We start from the raw sequence: 17,216 nt of genomic DNA on the forward strand, positions 1-17,216 counted from the left end.
AAAAAAGACATCCGGTTCACTAGTGTTCTTAGGGAAGGAAATCTGTTATCCTTACCTGGTCCTGCGGACATGTGAATCGTGATCCACAATATAATTGGTTTTCAACTGCCCTCTAAGCAATAAGGAACGGGCAATAACTGCTGACCTTGCCAGTGACACCCACATTTCATGAATTATAAAAAGTCATCAAAGTTTTTAGTGCTTTTCATCAAAGGCTTATATAATCTTGCTGATCTTGCCCTTAGTGGGCGGCACAGTGGCACAGTGGTTAGCACTGCTGCCTCACAGAGCCGGAGACCTGGGTTCAATTCCCGCCTCAGGCAACTGACTGTGTGGAGCTTGCACGTTCTCCCTGTGTCTGCGTGGGTTTGCTCCGGTTTCCTCCCACAGTCCAAAGATGTGCAGGTCAGGTGAATTGGCCATGCTAAATTGCCCGTAGTGTTAGGTTAGGGGTATGAGTGGGTGGTGGGTCGGTGTGGACTTGTTGGGCCGAAGGGCCTGTTTCCACACTGTAATCTAATTTCTTTAGTTGGTTGAGAAGTCTTTTCCATGGGGTCAGTTTTCATGTCTTGATCCTTATTTGAATGGAGGCAAATGGGATTTAAAATGGGGAGGGACTTGACTCTGATTCCTGCCCCATTCCTGCTGTAAGCTTTTAATGGCCCTGGGATAAAGTCATAGATAGTGAGCATCCTATGCTGCAGTCCCATGCTTGCCCATTTCATTGCAGGACTGGCCATTTGCAACTCCGTTATTTTCATAGAGTTGGATTAATTTGTTGCAAGAAGTTAGTCGAACCACCTCAAGGGAAATCAGAAACCATGGGGAAGCTTAGTCTGGAGTCAAACCTTTTAATAAGAAGTTCAAAATGTGTTGGCACCTTCAGGGTTTTGTAATATAATGGGATATGATAAGTCAAATGTTTTAATATAATTAATAATTAGGCTTTGACCAACATTGTGAAAGTTTGAGTGTATTTGAGTACATTATACGTTTGGTAAAGTGTTCTTCTGAATTGACTGTTATTAAGATTTTATGTGTTAATATTATATGCAATTTAATATTTTCTTTGCTCGAAAGTCCAACCATCTGTTCAATCTCACAAGCATTGGTGTAAATGGTTATCTGTTCCAGTGCTTCAAAAGGCTTCAAGCTATTCAACCCAGCAAGTTCTTAACCGGCTTCAAAGTGTTTAATATTTCAGATCTGGAGGATTTGTTAACATAGTTGTGCAAATGATGTTTGTCTGAGCTCTAAACCTATTTCTGGATTAATTTCAATCAGGATTGTTGACAGAATTGTGAAATAGATTGTGAGTTTTATTTTTTATGTCAATTTGATCAGCTTCTTAGATGATTATAGTTATAAAATTAATGAATGGCAGTATTTTGCACTGTTTTGACAGTTTCATGACCATCATGAAAGAGTTCCCAATGTTATGATAGGGTTCATGAATTCTGTCCTTTGTAGAGAATATGAGGCAGCATGATTGGGTGTGGGGGAGGAATGAGGGGTGCGGAGCACAAGGTACATAATGCCCATTCGCAGAAGTGAGCCAAAGTCCTAGTGAACTGACTGTTTTCTCGAACCTCCAGCCTCCTTGCCTTGGTATCCATCTACTTCTGTTTGTGCTTTCAGCCTGCTGCTAGAATCTGCTAGAATTTGACATCAGTCTCCTTCTGCCATAAAAATAGCATGAGTTGTCACTGTCAGGCGGGAGGTGGAATCATGACAAAAAATTGCCTGACTCTCAACCCATACTCTAGATTAGAGTGGTACTGGAAAAGCACAACAGGTCAGGTAGCATCTGAGGAGCAGGAAAATTGACGTTTCGGGCAAAAGCCCTTCATCAGGAATAGAGCTCTATTCCTGATGAAGGGCTTTTGCCTGAAACATTGATTTTTCTGCTCCTCGGATGCTGCCTGACCTGCTGTGTTTTTCCAGCACCATTCTAATCTAGACTCTGGTTTCCAGCATCTGCAGTCCTTGTTTTTACCGAGTTGATCTCAAACCATACCTAGAGGATGAAAATCTGGACATTGATCATATTTGGTATACTTCTAAAATGTACATTTTCAATTTTATGAAACCCAAGATTTGGTTTAGCAAAACCAAGTAAAATGGAGGTCTCTTGTTTATTTTGGTGTGACTATCTTTCTCTGTATGCCTGTCTGTGTTTCATGCTCTTTCACACTCCCTCTAATTATGGATAAGGGACACTTGAAGAAGTTTAGTTCGCAAATTGTCAGCCTGGTAACAAGGTCAATGTCTTTGGAACTATCCTATGAAATTAGGACATGAAACTATGTTGAGAGTTGAAATTTCAGTGACAAGTTGTGGAAGAAAATATGACCAATCAAGTCATTTTGGACAAAGACCAGAAAGCAACCATGAAAGCCACATGATTGTTATAAAAACTTGACCAGTTCAGCAAGCTCCATTGAAGAAGGGAACCTGGCACTCATACCTAATATGCAATCAACACTGAATACCTCTGGAATTATCTCAATACACCATCAGGATATCTAGAAATGAGTAATAAACGTAGTATAAACAATGTTGGCACATGTGTTAATCTATTCGAACCAGATTAGCTAAGTAGCAGCACTTGTCCAGCTAACTGCCACAATTCTTTAGAGATATAGCCCTCAACTAGATTCCACACAATCTTGCTTTTCCTGAGACAGGCTTCAGGGCAAACCAGTAAACATAGGGAAGGGATGAAATGGCAGTAGAAAACAGTAGAAATCAGAATAACATGAGCAATTTATTCTCACATGTATTTTAACAAAAAAATGAAAAGTTTCATAATTCGCTATATCAGGGCACCTAAATTAATGACAGAAGTCATAAATAAGAAGGAGAAAACAAAAAGTTCATCACAGTTCAATTAGCGGCTGCTGGGTTCGGAGCGCACTGGAAAACCAGGCCGAAGCCACCACAACGCCGGGCCCAGACTATCCTGCCCTGCCCTGCTCCACCACACTACGAACAGACCTCTATGCTGAGCTACTGGAATACCTGGAAGCCATTGAAGAAGCCCTCCATACGGGGACAAGAACGCGCAGCCAAGCCGAGACTGCCCCTTCTGGACAAGACCGGCCTGCTAGGGACCAGGCCTATACTGCCATTTGAGCAGGTGGAAGCCACTTCGTTGCTGGGCCTGAGCTGGGAGAACATTCCTTCCACCGAAGTTATTAAAAGAGAACGTACCATAACAAATGGAAACGTTTTTTTTAAAACAAAGAGCATATAAAGGAAAAATAAAGTAAAACAGATGGAGCAGACGAGCTCTGGGCTCCTGGACAGTGGAACGTGTACATTGCAATGCCATTCCACCACAATCTTGGTTTAAAAAAAATACAGTTAATAGAAGTTAAATACTAACAGGTTGAGTTAGATACTTCACTGACAAAAAGAAGTCAGTGGTTATGAGGACAGGCAGGAAAGTGTGTTAAGATCACAATCAGATCAGCCGTAGTCTTGATAATAAAGCAGGTCATAGGGCTGAAGGCTTTATTCATGCTCCTGTTTCTTATGTTCTCATTGTGCGCTCATATTAAAGGATCAAAATCCCAGCAGTGACAGACATTTGAAGTTAACTGCCCATGATGAATGAATGTTATCATATCTTGTTCCTAAAGAAAGGACAACGAGCCTTCTGGCATATGTGTTAATCTATTCGAACCAGATTAGCTAAGTAGCAGCACTTGTCCAGCTAACTGCCACAATTCTTTAGAGATATAGCCCTCAACTAGATTCCACACAATCTTGCTTTTCCTGAGACAGGCTTCAGGGCAAACCAGTAAACATAGGGAAGGGATGAAATGGCATGTAATAAAAAGTCATTCTGCAGTACTGAATTGAACTATTTGTCAATCTTGACCCTCAGTAAACTAGAATATAATTGTCTCTCTGGTGTAATGCAGGATAAATATAAGCATTAAAGTATAATTGGGTGAAATTGAATTGGTTCAAAGTTAAGTTTTAGATTGAAAAATTAGAAGTTTTTTTGGATTCAATTTGAAGTTTGTCAAAATAATTTAATTTTAATCTGAATTTCTTCTGTTACAAAATGGTCAGAACAGTTCCATTAACCAGAGTTCAAAATTTAGTAAATTTGCAGTCAGAATTGTGAAAATTATTCAGTTTATGAAATGAGAGCTCAATAAAATCTTGTGTATACAGGCAGGAGGCTGGAAGAACACAGCAAGCCAGGCAGCATCGGGTGGTGGAGAAGTCGACATTTCAGGTGTAATCCTCCTTCAGGACTGGGGGTGGACATGGGGGAGCTGTAGATAAAGGAAGTGGTGAAGTGGGGATAGCTGAAGACCAGACAGAGGGTACAACTGACACAATTTCTGACCATGTAATGTAGACCTGATTGTGCTTTGCTTCACACTAGGAACTAGCTCAATTATTTATCCTCAGGAATGAAGGGTCTGTATTTTCATAAAGGAAATGGGACTAGGTACAGGGAATTTGGTGACCTGATATCTCAAACCTGTCCTGGAGAAGCCTGTTCACCCTACTATCATTTTTGGGATCAACATAAGCTCAGGATGGGCCAGGCACCTATGGAGATAGTGGTGAGGTGGAATCAGAGGTGGGTGGATAGCAAGGCTAGCAGATTTTGAAGGCTGTCCTCCATTTACTGGGACATTGGCCAAGCTCTATTCATGATTGTTTAGCCATCTAGCCCTCACCCCACCTCCTCTTTCCATACCCTTTTGTATCTCTTAAGACCCTCCCATGTCCATGAGGAGATATTACTGGATGAGTAATCTAGAGTCCCAGAGTAATATTCTGTGGTCATGGGCTCATATCCTACCAAGGCAGTTGGGGGAATTTAAATAGAGCTCAAGTTTAGAATTGAAAGCTGGTCTCAATAGTGCTGGCATGTTGTGAAATCACATCTGGGTCACTTATATCATTTCTTTACTGAGTCTGAGAAACATGTAACAACAGCATGTAGCTCTAGACCGACAGCAATGTAGCTCATTCTAACTTCTTCTGAAATGACCAAGCAAGTTACTCAGTTCATTTAGTGGTGGGCAAGAAAAGTTGGTCTTGCTAACAATATCCATATTCCATGGAGAATAAGAGAAACTTATCTGTGTACCTAATACATAATCAGCAAACTACATAGCCATATTAGAAATACTTTTTTCTCCTTCTGAGCATTTCTAACGAACATTCAACATTCCTTTTAAAAAAAATTGACCCTATCACCTTCTCATCAAGCTGTCAATTATACAAAGGTAGTCAAAATTTCATTTCGGAAACCTTCAATCCATTTTGCACTTCTTAATCATTCACAAATAAACAGACAAGCATTGAAACATCTCCAGAAACAACAATCAGGTTATTACAAGTTAATAAATGTATCTGTATCACATAGCTAGCATCCCCTTTGTAACTGAGTAAACAGGTCCCTGCTAAGTTGAATCCATTGCTGGAGCTCAGCCAAGCATTTAAAGTTATGGCATCTGCCAACTATGGCAATAAAATAAGGTGAACCAGATGGCCATGCATTTATTTTTCCAGATTGTCAATATTCATAATGAAACTAAGATTTTTTTCTCTTGATTTATAAAGTTTTCTGTTCCTTGTGATTTGAGCTACATCTTGTAATGCTCCCGTGCTATACCATGCATTAAAAGTATATCTAAAGAACATCTGAAAGGTAGTGAGTGAAAATATGATATTTTTCTTCGCTAGTGTAAGGGCACTGAGACCAGTTGTCATTTCTGTGCCATCATACCAGTTGAGATCAGTTCTCCCAATGGCTATCAGAAACTAATCCTGGCTTCTGTCTCATCTGTATGGCTCAGAAGCCATGCAACCTGACTCCTTTAAACACAATTATTGTGATGGTGTTTCTTTTCATATTATTTTTAAAACACTCAATGCCTTTTGTGTATATAATATCAAATAAAATAATAAAGAGCCTAATTTTTTTTTCAAAGCTTTAACACAGATGGCATTGATGAGTAGTGTGCCTTTTACTCAGAGTTTATACCAGCTGAGCCCCTCAATTACACTTCAGCTTGTAATAATATTTGGTATTTGGATTAGTGGTGCTGGATTGTCTACCTATCTCCTGCATATTCTGTAATTAATTTAATTTGCATATCAATAAGTCAAATTGGGCAGATCATTTTCTGTCATTCCTTTTTTACTTCTGACAGTCTCTTGCTGTAGCAGCCCACACATATCTATCTCCATTGCTGAACATTTCCTGAACCGTATAATTATCCATCATGAATGTATTAACCAAGAAGTGCCAAACCTACAGGAGCAACTTCCCTGCAGCAGGAGAAGTAAAATTCATTCACAATTGACTAGAGATATGAAATACTCTCCTCTCATATTTTAGGTATCCCTTAAAATGTTTCTGTTTGAGTTCCATAATCTATAAATAAGGAAGCATTTGTCATAGTTCAGTTGCTACTTCTGTTGACTAACAATGTAGTATGGTTTGAATAGGTAAAGAAATTATTAACATCTACTGCCAATTCTTTGCTACATAGCTGAGGTGAGAGAGAGAAGCTCCAAACCTGGAGGGGATGTTAGCCCTGAAAAGTAAGGGATGTTTTCTTTGGATAGCTCTTCCATTCTTTCATGGCATGACCAGTAGTAAAAAATGTATTGTTCTCTCTCCCTCCCTCCTTTAATACAAGGATTGGTGCATAGCATGATTCTCAAACAAGAATACAAATGTTATTTCTTGAGAGCAATGACAAAAAAAAGTAATTATGGAAACTTGAGTTCAAATTCTAGACTGGATTGGTGAAAAGGAAAACTGATTGGAGAAAGGAGATTTCTAATAAACAGAATCCAATTTTTAAAGTCAATTAAGTGATGCTAAAGTGACCGCTCCTTTTAGCTCAATTGTTAAATGCTCTGTATACTGTTGGATACAGGCCACGTAGATTAGGAAATTACTGGTTTAATCTTTGGTGTGTCCTGCGTTCACTGAATTATGTTTCCATGGTGCATTAGTATTTAGTAATTTTGGTGCTGACAGTACACTTGTGTGGGCAATGATAATGTTAATGTCATCCTCAACTGCAACATTCCCAATGGTTCAATTGGCTTTAAGTATTCTCTGTTCAAACTGCTCCCTGGATAAACCTGCTATCGTCACTGCCCTAAAAAAGATGGACTAAGTGGAGGCATTAGAAAAATGGAAAAGCAAGTAAAGCAAAGAGAACTAAATGTTTTCTAATTTTAAAAAAAATGTTTAACATCTAAAATCTGGAAAGAAGCAGGTCTGATAAGAGGGGGAAATATTTTGTGTTACAGTGGAGTCAATAGCTGTAGCAATATTAGAAAATAAATCTTTAAACTTGGTATAACATGGAGATTACTAATTTTCCCTGGGAATTCACATGTAAAATATACCATTTACAATGGCTACAAACTCAAAAAATATTTAAAAATAAAATACATTGCTGACTCAGTGAAGAATGGGTGATATGTGCCCAATGACAATGGGAAGAAAAATTAATCTGGATTTTTCTAACAATAAGTAATGAGGTGAGCTACAAGTGATGGTTGATTTTCCTGTGGTACCTTACTTCTGTTCTGGTGTTTTCCCTGTGAGAGATCCACAGTGCAGAATAAGACTTCTCCTTGTGACTCAAGTTGCAGGCAATAAACCTGACAGAAAAGTAAATAGAAAAGCATTTTGTGTGGGAGTTGAGGAAATTTGCAGCTGGATGTGGGTTAGTAAATTAGATAATAGAGATAATACAGCAGCTGTTTTATTCTTTTTACATTGTTACATTATTTTAAACCTTGTCCATTCCTGACATAGTCCTTACTAATAATGGAATAAATAATGGATGATGGAAAAATAGTAATTTACTATCACAGCAGGATCAAATGATTAACCTATTGCGGAGTAGTCTGTAATCATGGTAATGTTCTTTTTTACTTTTTGAACAGAATAATTGACTTTCCATTGAACAGCAGTCTCTGAAATAAGCAATTATTTTGTCTGTTTTGTAGACAGGTTGTTTAAACACTGAATACTCAGTCTTTCAGATGTCAAAGAAAGAGAGAAGGGGCAAGACAGTAACCTGGGAAATTGCTGTTGGCACAAAGCGTTACACTCGTCAAAATTATGTAGCAAAGGAACAGCAATTTTATTGGTTGAGAGTTTTGCATCCCTGAGGGCCTGATATAAATTTTAGTGAGTGGTGAGCTAGTTTAGCAACAACTCCCAATCATTACAGCTACTGAAGAAGGAAACCCACAACATGGTTATTTTTATGCGCCATTCATATGTTGTACTAATACCATCTTGATGAACTGGACATAAAAACCAAACCATGTTGGTTAAGCGAGGAACAGCAAACTAAAAGAAAGCAGTGTCTATCAGCTTTAAGACTTAGGAGGCAATGGTCAAGTGGCATTATCAATAAGGTGGTAATCCAGAGACCCAGGCAATGTTCTGCGGATAAAAGGGGAGGCCAGATTTTATGGTGTGAAGTCGTGGAACTCAGTTCTGAAGACTGAAAAAGTGCTTCAGTTGGGGCCACGCAGTGGTTAGCACAGCTGCCTCACAGCACCAGGACCCCGGATTTGATTCCAAACTTGGGCTGTGTCTGCGTGGGTTTCCCCCCCACAGTCCAAAGATATGCACATTTGGTGGATTGGCCTTGCCAAGTTGCCCAGAGCGTCCAAAAATGTGTGGTTAGCCATTCCTGGTGAAGGGCTCCAGCCCAAAATGTCGATATTCCTGCTCCTCGGATGCTGCCTGACTTGCTGTACTTTTTCAGAAACACACTCTCAACTCTGATCTCCAGCGTCTGCAGACCTCACTGTCTCCTAGCCTTGGGAAATGCAGAGTGGTAGGGTAGGGAGTGTGGGTCTGTGTGGGATTCTGTTTGGAAGGACTGTGTGGACTCAATTAGCTGAATGATTATAATTGCTTTAAGCTCTTTCAGTGGGAGAAGCCAGGCAGGAGCACAGAAAGACTGCTCAACATGTCAGGTCACCAAAGTTGTATTCAATACCATGCCACTTGCTTACAGGCCCAGGCACATCAACCCAGCAATGATTGACAAGCAAAGGCTCCAGACGTTCAGGTTTGGCAAAGAGGTAATTCCAAAACTATTTGGAATGTTTCCAATGAATTACGGTTTGGCCATGGAATTTGATGCCATGCTGACTGTTCCCCTAGTTTTTTTCCAGTGAGGTCTCTTTTCATAGATTTGTCGCCAGGTTGACTGAATACAGAGGGAAAATATATTCCACTGCTTCCCCAACACACACAGTCAGCAGCTCCACCAGCTTGCTGGCACTCCTTAATTACAGAGTGGTAGATGACAAATTGTTCAACCTGGCAACAAATTATGACAAGTGAAAAGGAATCTGCTGTGCCAGTGGGATTTAGAATGGCCAGCATTGCAGAGTCATGCAAATAATTGTGGACATCCCTTGTACAATCAAGATACTGCAATTATCTTTTATAGAATTATTTGATGGAGATACAGATGTAATAGAGATTGACAGAGTAATTTCATAAACAGCAAAATATCTCTGCTGCGCATTGCAGCAGCCATTGTCAAAAGTGAGTGCAAACACAGTGAATATATAGTCATAGAGTCATAAAGCATGGAAACAGACCCTTCGGTTGTGCCGACCTGACATCCCAATCTGACCTAGTCCCATTTGCCAGCATTTGGCCCAGATCTTTCTAAACCCTTCCTATTCATGCACCCATCCTGACGTCTTTTGAATGTTGTAATTATACCTGCCTCCACCGCTTCCTCTGGCAGCACCCTCAGGTGAAAACGTTATCCCTCAGGTCCTTTTTAAATCTTGCCCCTCACACCTTAAACTATGCCCTCTTGCTTTGGACTCTGCCACTCCAGGAAAAAGACCTTGGCTATTCACCTTATCCATGCCTCACATGATTTGATAAACCTCTATAACGTCACCCCTCAGCCTCTGACACTCCACTGAAAAAAAGCCCCAGCCTGTTCAGCCTCTCCCTAGAACTCAAACATCCAGTCCTGGCAACATCCTTGTAAATCATTCTGCACTTGCTCAAGTCTAACAAAGTCATTCTACAATTGTAGCATGTTATTGGCATTTTAAAGTGGTGTCTTCGATATCTGTACAGAACAAGATACTTTATAAGCCATCCCACCCTCCTCAAGACTCATACATAGATATACAGAAGACATTTACTGCAAAGGAAGCTATTCTTTGTTCATACCAATCATCGTCTTCCTAATTAGTCTCCAAGACTTTTGGGTTGTTCAGACAATATTGGCCCTGTCCTCTAATTTCTTCAGATTTACTGTGGCCAACCATTTTTCAGAAAACCTCTGTCCTCTCAAGCAAACTCATTTTCTGTAACACCTGTAGCAGCAACTTCAGTACAACTTTATTATAGCTAACAGCCTGAATTTAAGAAACTTCAACTTCTGTGGAATTTCAAATCAAACTGTGAGGAGGGCAGTGTAGAATTAGAAAAGGACCTAGAGTAGTTGGAGGAGTGGGCAGATAGATGGCAGATGAAGTTCAATACGGAGAGGTGTAAGGCAAAAATTTTTGTAGTCAAGAGTGTGGTGCTGGGAAAGCACAGCAGGTCAGGCAGCATCCGAGGAGTAGGAGAATTGACATTTTGTGCATAAGCCCTTCGTCAGGAATGATGAATGGTTTATGCCCGAAACATCAATTCTCCTGCGCCTCGGATGCTGTCCGACCTGCTGGCTTTTCCAGCACCGCACTCTCAACTGATCTCCAGTAACCGCAGTCCTCACTTTCTCTTTCTACAAAAAAATTTGGAGAATGGACAATATGAAATAAGGGGTAAAACTCTTTTAAGGGTGAAGGAGCAAAAAGACTTAAATGAATGTAGATCATTGAAAGTGCAATACAGAGGTAGAGATTAGTTTACAAAGTAGACATTACAGGGACATGGTGTACAGGAGCAAGGAAATTATGCTGAGCTTACACAAGATACATGTTAGATCTTTTCTTTATCATATACCTCAGCTAAAGTATTGGTGCAGTTCAGAACACCACACCTTCGGAAGGATCTGAACACAGTGGAAAAGTGCAAAAGGGATTTACAAGAGTTGTTCCAGGCATGAGAAACTTCAGTTACAAGCCTAGATTGGAGACATTCAGAATGAATTTTTGGAGAGAGAAGGAGGCTTGGAGGAGATCAAAGTTTTGAAAATCATGAGGGGGCTGGATAGAGTAGATTAGGAGAAACTGATATTGTCCGTAAAAGGAGGCATTCAGTATGCTTGCCTTTATTGGTCAGTGCACTGAGTACATGTTGTCGCTGCACAAGTTTGGCCACTTTGGAGTATTGTGTGTAATTCTGGTATCTTTCCTATAGGAAGGATATTGTGAAACTTGAAAAGGTTCAGGAAAGATTTATGAAGATGTTGTCAGTGTTGAACAGTTTGAGCTATAGAGAGAGGCTGAATAAGCTGGGGCTATTTTCCCTGGAGTGTAGGAAGCTGAGGGGTGACCTTAAAGAGGCGTATAACATCATGAGGGGCAAGGATAGGGTAAATAGGCCAGGTCTTTTCCCCGAGGTGAGGGAGTCCAAAACTAGAGGGCATGGTTTAGGGTGAGGGGGGAAAAATTTAAAAGGAACCTAAGGGTCAACTTTTACTCGCAGTCGCTGGTGCATGTATGGAATGAGCTTCCAGAGGAAGTGGTGGAGGTTGGTACAATTACGGCATTTAAAAGGCATCTGGATGGGTATATCAATTGGAAGGGTTTAGAGAGATATGGGTCAAATGCTGGCAAATGAGACTAGATTTATATAGGATATCTGGTCAGCATGAACAAGTTGGATCGAAGCATCTGTTTCCGTGCTGCTTATCTCTATGACTCAATTACTGAGAACAAAGTTTGAAGTGATTGGCAAAAGTACGAGAGAAATAATTTTTTCATGCAGTGCATAGTTCAAGTCTGGAAATCACTACTTCGATGTATAGTGGAAGCAGGTTCAATTGAGGCATTCAAGTGGACTTCAGATGATTATTTGAATAAAAGCAATGTACAACGGTGCAGGGAAAAGGCGGGAGATGGCAGTAAGCCCTGAAACTCATTTACAGAGCCAGTGTATACATAATGGGCTGAATGGCACCATCTACTGCACCATATCCCTTCTGTGGTTCTGTGATGTCAGCTATTATTCTATTTTCAACATTAAAATGCAATGGGTTAAACTGTTGCTCAAGTCTTGTGTATCCTGCTGAACTGATGAGCAATTACAGATGCTCTATTTATGGTAGGATTTTAAAGGTTGGTCCACGTCTTCAGAAAAACATATCAGTAGCATGGTGTCATACCCTGAACGTTTGCAGTTCTTGCAATTCCTAGAAGACTTTATAGCCCAGATGCTAAATCTTGAGAGTAGATCTCTGTCCAATTTCTATTTGTGGTAAGTGAACTATGTCTATTTCTTCCTGGTAACCTTTTGGTAATTTGTGCTGCCCTGTTATATGATTGGGAGTGGAAAGGCAGGTCAGCAAGAGAATTTCCCTTCTCCTTCTGTTCTTTGCCAAACTTTATTTAACTTTATTACTATATTGTGTTATGTCATACTCCAACTTATCCCAGAACTGCTTGAAGCACAACATCATATTGAAAGCATGCACGTCAGTCATCTAACAGTTTAATTTTGGCCCAATCACTCGTGTATGTGAATGTAAAGCTTGTGCATAAAAGTTAGTTGGAATAGACATCTGTTGAATTCCTCATTACCACAATATCAATGCCCAATTTATTTTGTGATTATGCTTATGTTATCTCCTGTAATATCTTATTCTATTATTATTATTATACCTGGTGATGATGTCACGCAGTTGCAGATCAGAGTATAAAATGTGGTTGGAGGTAGAACAGTCAAGAAGAATATACCAGACTAGAATAGACCTTTTCGAGCCAGTCATAAGAGTACGTGCACATGACTATTTGACGAAGATAAATTAGGTTTTAACTGTAAGATCAGAGTCTGGTATGTATATATATAATATATATATGATTACCATGTAGGGCTGTATTTAGTATTAATATAAAGTAAATAGCGTTATGTCAAAGTCCAAATTTGAAGACCGTTCTTGAATTTATGTTCTCCTTGGCTGGTCTGTCTTGAACGTAAACTCATTGTATGGCATCAAACCACAAGATTGGACCATCCAACCACCAATGGATATACTACAACATTTCCAGCATCCACTGATCAAGATACAAGGATATGATTTTAAAGTGGGCATAAACTAGGTACCAGGCTAATTCTCTCTGACAATCTGAGCAGATCATCCAACCCAAACATAGACCAAGATTTACCTCATGACCAACATAATGATGTTGTAGACTACAAAGTTGAAGATGCTTTCGGGGTTGATCAGTTGGCCATAGCCATTGTGAACAGTTGCAATTGGCAAATGAGGGAAAAATGAGCAACTATAAGAGGTATAAAAGATCATTATCCAGAGATGGCCTCACCGTTTTAAAGAAATATCTGAGAAGATTAGTTCATTTTGGCCACACAGTGATGAATTTGGTGTACCACAGCAAGCCATTTCAAGGGCAAGAGAAAGTAATAAGAAAAGCACTATGTCAAGATATCTTGTCCATGTTACAGCAGAGTCTTAAACTCACAAGATGTCTAGTAAGAGAATCTGGGCACTGGCCATGGGATGAATCAGGATGTTCAACAACTCATGACTACTTGTGAGGTACGTACAGCAGTGGAGTGAGCTTGTAAATCCATACCAAGTTCTATCTATTCCTTGAATGAAAGTAGCAACCGTCCATCAGAGAGATTACAGAATTATAATGGATTACTTGTCTAAATTTCTCATTTTTCAATGACTTTGCTACAAAACGAGCATAACTGTCTCTGACATGATGAATGTTATTTCCAGATTATTCAATATCTGACAATGCACTGTAATACACAGACTAACTATTTCAAGACATAAGTACTAAGTAGGGAGTGACCCATATCACATCTTCATTGCAATCAAATGGTCTAGCAGAATGTATCGTGTGTACTATTGAGTCAATTATCATTAAATGTAGACCAACGTTGCATTGCTGCATTCTTTGCAATACCAACAGAGAGAGAATTACAATCCCCAGCGCAACCTATGCTTAGAAGGCAAATACAAATGACTATGCCCAGCAACTAATTGTCTAATCATTGAGACAGTGGACATTCTTCACCAAAGACAGAGGAGAATTAAGGAGATACAGATGAGCAAACAGCTAAAAACCTCGCAAAACTGCATGCTGGGCAGAGAGTGAAAGTTAGAAATACAAAGACCCAGATCTAGTAATGTTGTATAAAATATGTAACCAGTCCAGATAGTATGAAGCCATTATTGATCATGGTGCTAGGTTGAGAAATGGTAAAAGCCAGTTTGGATCAACATACAGCACACTAAACATGCCTGAGGAAGAACACTCCAATGATGATTGTGCAGTGATGTCAAGTGACAACAGCCAGTAACAAGGCAAACAGGTTGGCAAGCCATTGCAACAGACAACAATGTGTACCTCTCTAGTCAGGTATATAATCACGGCATTAAGATTAGTTACATTTGATTTTGAACTGTTCATCTTGTAAACCCTGAATTATATGTTTGTATAGTTATTAAAAAGAATAATACATGCTTATGAACAACCATGAGTATCTGTTGAGAAATTTTAATCATTCAAAAAAGGAAGATGTGATTTGTCTCATGGTTAAGATGTCAGTATAACTTTAAAAGAGATGCTTCTATCATTACTGTAACATAGTATGTGACATGAGGATATAGGGATCTCATACTCCATCTCACCCTGGGATCACTTTACACATTGTGGTCAATTCTTAATGCCTGTTCTCTGGACAGTTAGGAATGGGCAATAAGTGCTGGCCAAGCTAGTAATGTCTGCATTTTTGAATAAAAAGAATGACCCATTAATAAAAGCATACTGTCCTTTGTAATATAATAGTTTAATGTTAGCCAAGATACCCGTTTGTCTGTGAATAGAAAGTACAGCATAAGAACAAGCCCTTCAACCCAACCATGATGCCATTCAAACTAATCCCATCTGCTTACACATGGTCCATATCCCTGTATTCCCTGCCCGTTCATGTGTCTGTCTGAAATCATCCTAAACATTGCTATTACATCTGCTTCGACCACTTCCCATTTCAGACAACCACCATAATCTGTGAGGGGGAGAAAAGGTGGGCCTCGCAGATCTGCTTTAACTACCCCCCACCCCAACCCCTTAAACCTAGGCTCCTTCGTGTTTTGACATCCATAAATGTTAGCTGTAGTAATTATCTGTCAGATTCTTTGACATCCAGACCCAGTTTCTTATGTTGCATAAAAGAAAATAAGCATTGCTACTTCGAGTAAAGGACCCTGTTGGATGCAGTGTCACCTCAGCCTGGATTATTGTAACTGAGTTAAACTAATAAACAGCAAAAAGATAAGAGTTAATTGCTTAATTACAGGCCAGAAGATTGGTCTTGGCTTCTTATAATAGGGGTGAGACTGGTTAGTTGAGAATTTTTGCTACACTTACTGGTATTACAGATAGAAAGGGGACATATTGTTCTTGTCCCCATTTCTTCCTCATTCACCTTCTCGGCTGCTTGCCTCCTGACGGCAAGGTTATACAGCCTGCATCAAAACAGGATACGTCTTAAGACATGCTTCAGAATATAGAGCTGGGCTTCTTCAGAGCAAATTAGGCAGCAGAAGTATTGTTTAAGTACCCCAGTGGTCTGCTTAATCATATTTCATACATCCAGATGGCTATAGTTAGATATGTGCTGCCCGTGCTTGTTTAAATTGTACACCAAAGACATCAGACTAGTGATCATTGCATTGCTATTTTTATCCTCTGGTTTCTTCTCGTGGCTCAAGTGTGAACTGAGACAAAATCAGCAAATCATATCTGCTGCCACAATGCCAACCATTGATTGTGATCACACCCCAGCAAGAGACTGAGGGAGATGAATCTCTTCAGGTTGTGGCACATCTGAGTTTTCATGTGACACCTAGAAAGTGGCTTGTGTAGTCAAGTGGCATGAGCACCACTGGGAAGCTCATATCCTGCCACCATCACTCCATCTGCTTCCCGCTAGCATAATGTAACATAGATATACGTGACACCACATTATGCCAGGGACGCAGGTTCGATTCCAGCCTTGGGTGATTGTCTGTATGGAGTTTGCATATTCTCCCTGTGTCTGCGTGGGTTTCCTTTGGGTGTTCCGGTTTCCTCCCACAAACCAAATTTAGGTGAATTGGCCATGCTAAACTTGTCTGTAGTGTTCAGGGATGTGTAGATTAGGTGCAGTAGTTATGGGTAAATGTAGAGTAATAGGGTAGGGGAATGGGTCTGAGTGGGTTATTGTTAAGGGGGTCGGTGTGGACCTGTTGAGCTGAATGGCCTGTTTCTGCCCATTAGGGATTCTATGATTCTATGTCTTTACATGGAGAGCCTCTCTCATGCAACAATGGAGGAACAATGTTCAAATGTTGAAAGTATCACCTGTTCCAGCCTGGAAGGAGTCCAGTATTTAAGGGCTTTCAGCCAGTGATAATGCCATCCTCACCTATCTGAGGCTGCAACAGGTTTCATTAAGACTTTGTTAATGAAGCATTAACATATTGGATACTATTTGATCGAGCTGATGGGGTCTTACCAACCGGCACAAGAGTCAGCAACAGCCCCACATCATTGCCTTTATGGAAGATTAGCCACTTTAAATGCAACTCAGGCACTTAACTGAACAACAGCAAGTGTTCCCTGAGATCAAGGCCCTTTGAAGGGAGGAAGTCCTGCCGTCTGAGAGCTGCTGGCCAATCAAAGGTTAGGAGATTGACCGGAAAAGCAGGAGAATAGCTCTTTGTAGTTTCCCCTTACTGATGTCAGATTTCTCAACAAGGCACTGAGTTCTTTCGAAATGAGGGACTCTTCCTGGAATTCCATCTGTCTCGCCATGCTTCCTGACTATCATTGGGTTATTACCAATAATGCTGGAATGAGGCCTTTGGGCGCTCACTGATTGGCAGCTGGACCAGAAGGCCATCCATGGGCCCTCCTGCCATGAACTGTATTGTGGTAGCACTTACACCCACCACCCTCCTTCCTCGCTAAATACATCCCTGACACCAGATGTGCCATGGACAAGAACATTAAAGTCTTCCCAGAGT

At 40.2% G+C, this 17,216-nt stretch overlaps 1 protein-coding gene across 2 annotated transcripts in view; it reads left to right on the top strand.

Moving 5' to 3' along the window:
• rorb (RAR-related orphan receptor B) overlaps positions 1–17,216 on the top strand; it is a 263,070-nt gene that overhangs the window by 190,943 nt on the left and 54,911 nt on the right. The gene's annotated exons all lie outside the window — the stretch shown is intronic.

Source organism: Chiloscyllium punctatum, chromosome 2 (genome assembly GCF_047496795.1).
Source record: "Chiloscyllium punctatum isolate Juve2018m chromosome 2, sChiPun1.3, whole genome shotgun sequence".
NCBI lineage: Eukaryota > Metazoa > Chordata > Chondrichthyes > Orectolobiformes > Hemiscylliidae > Chiloscyllium > Chiloscyllium punctatum.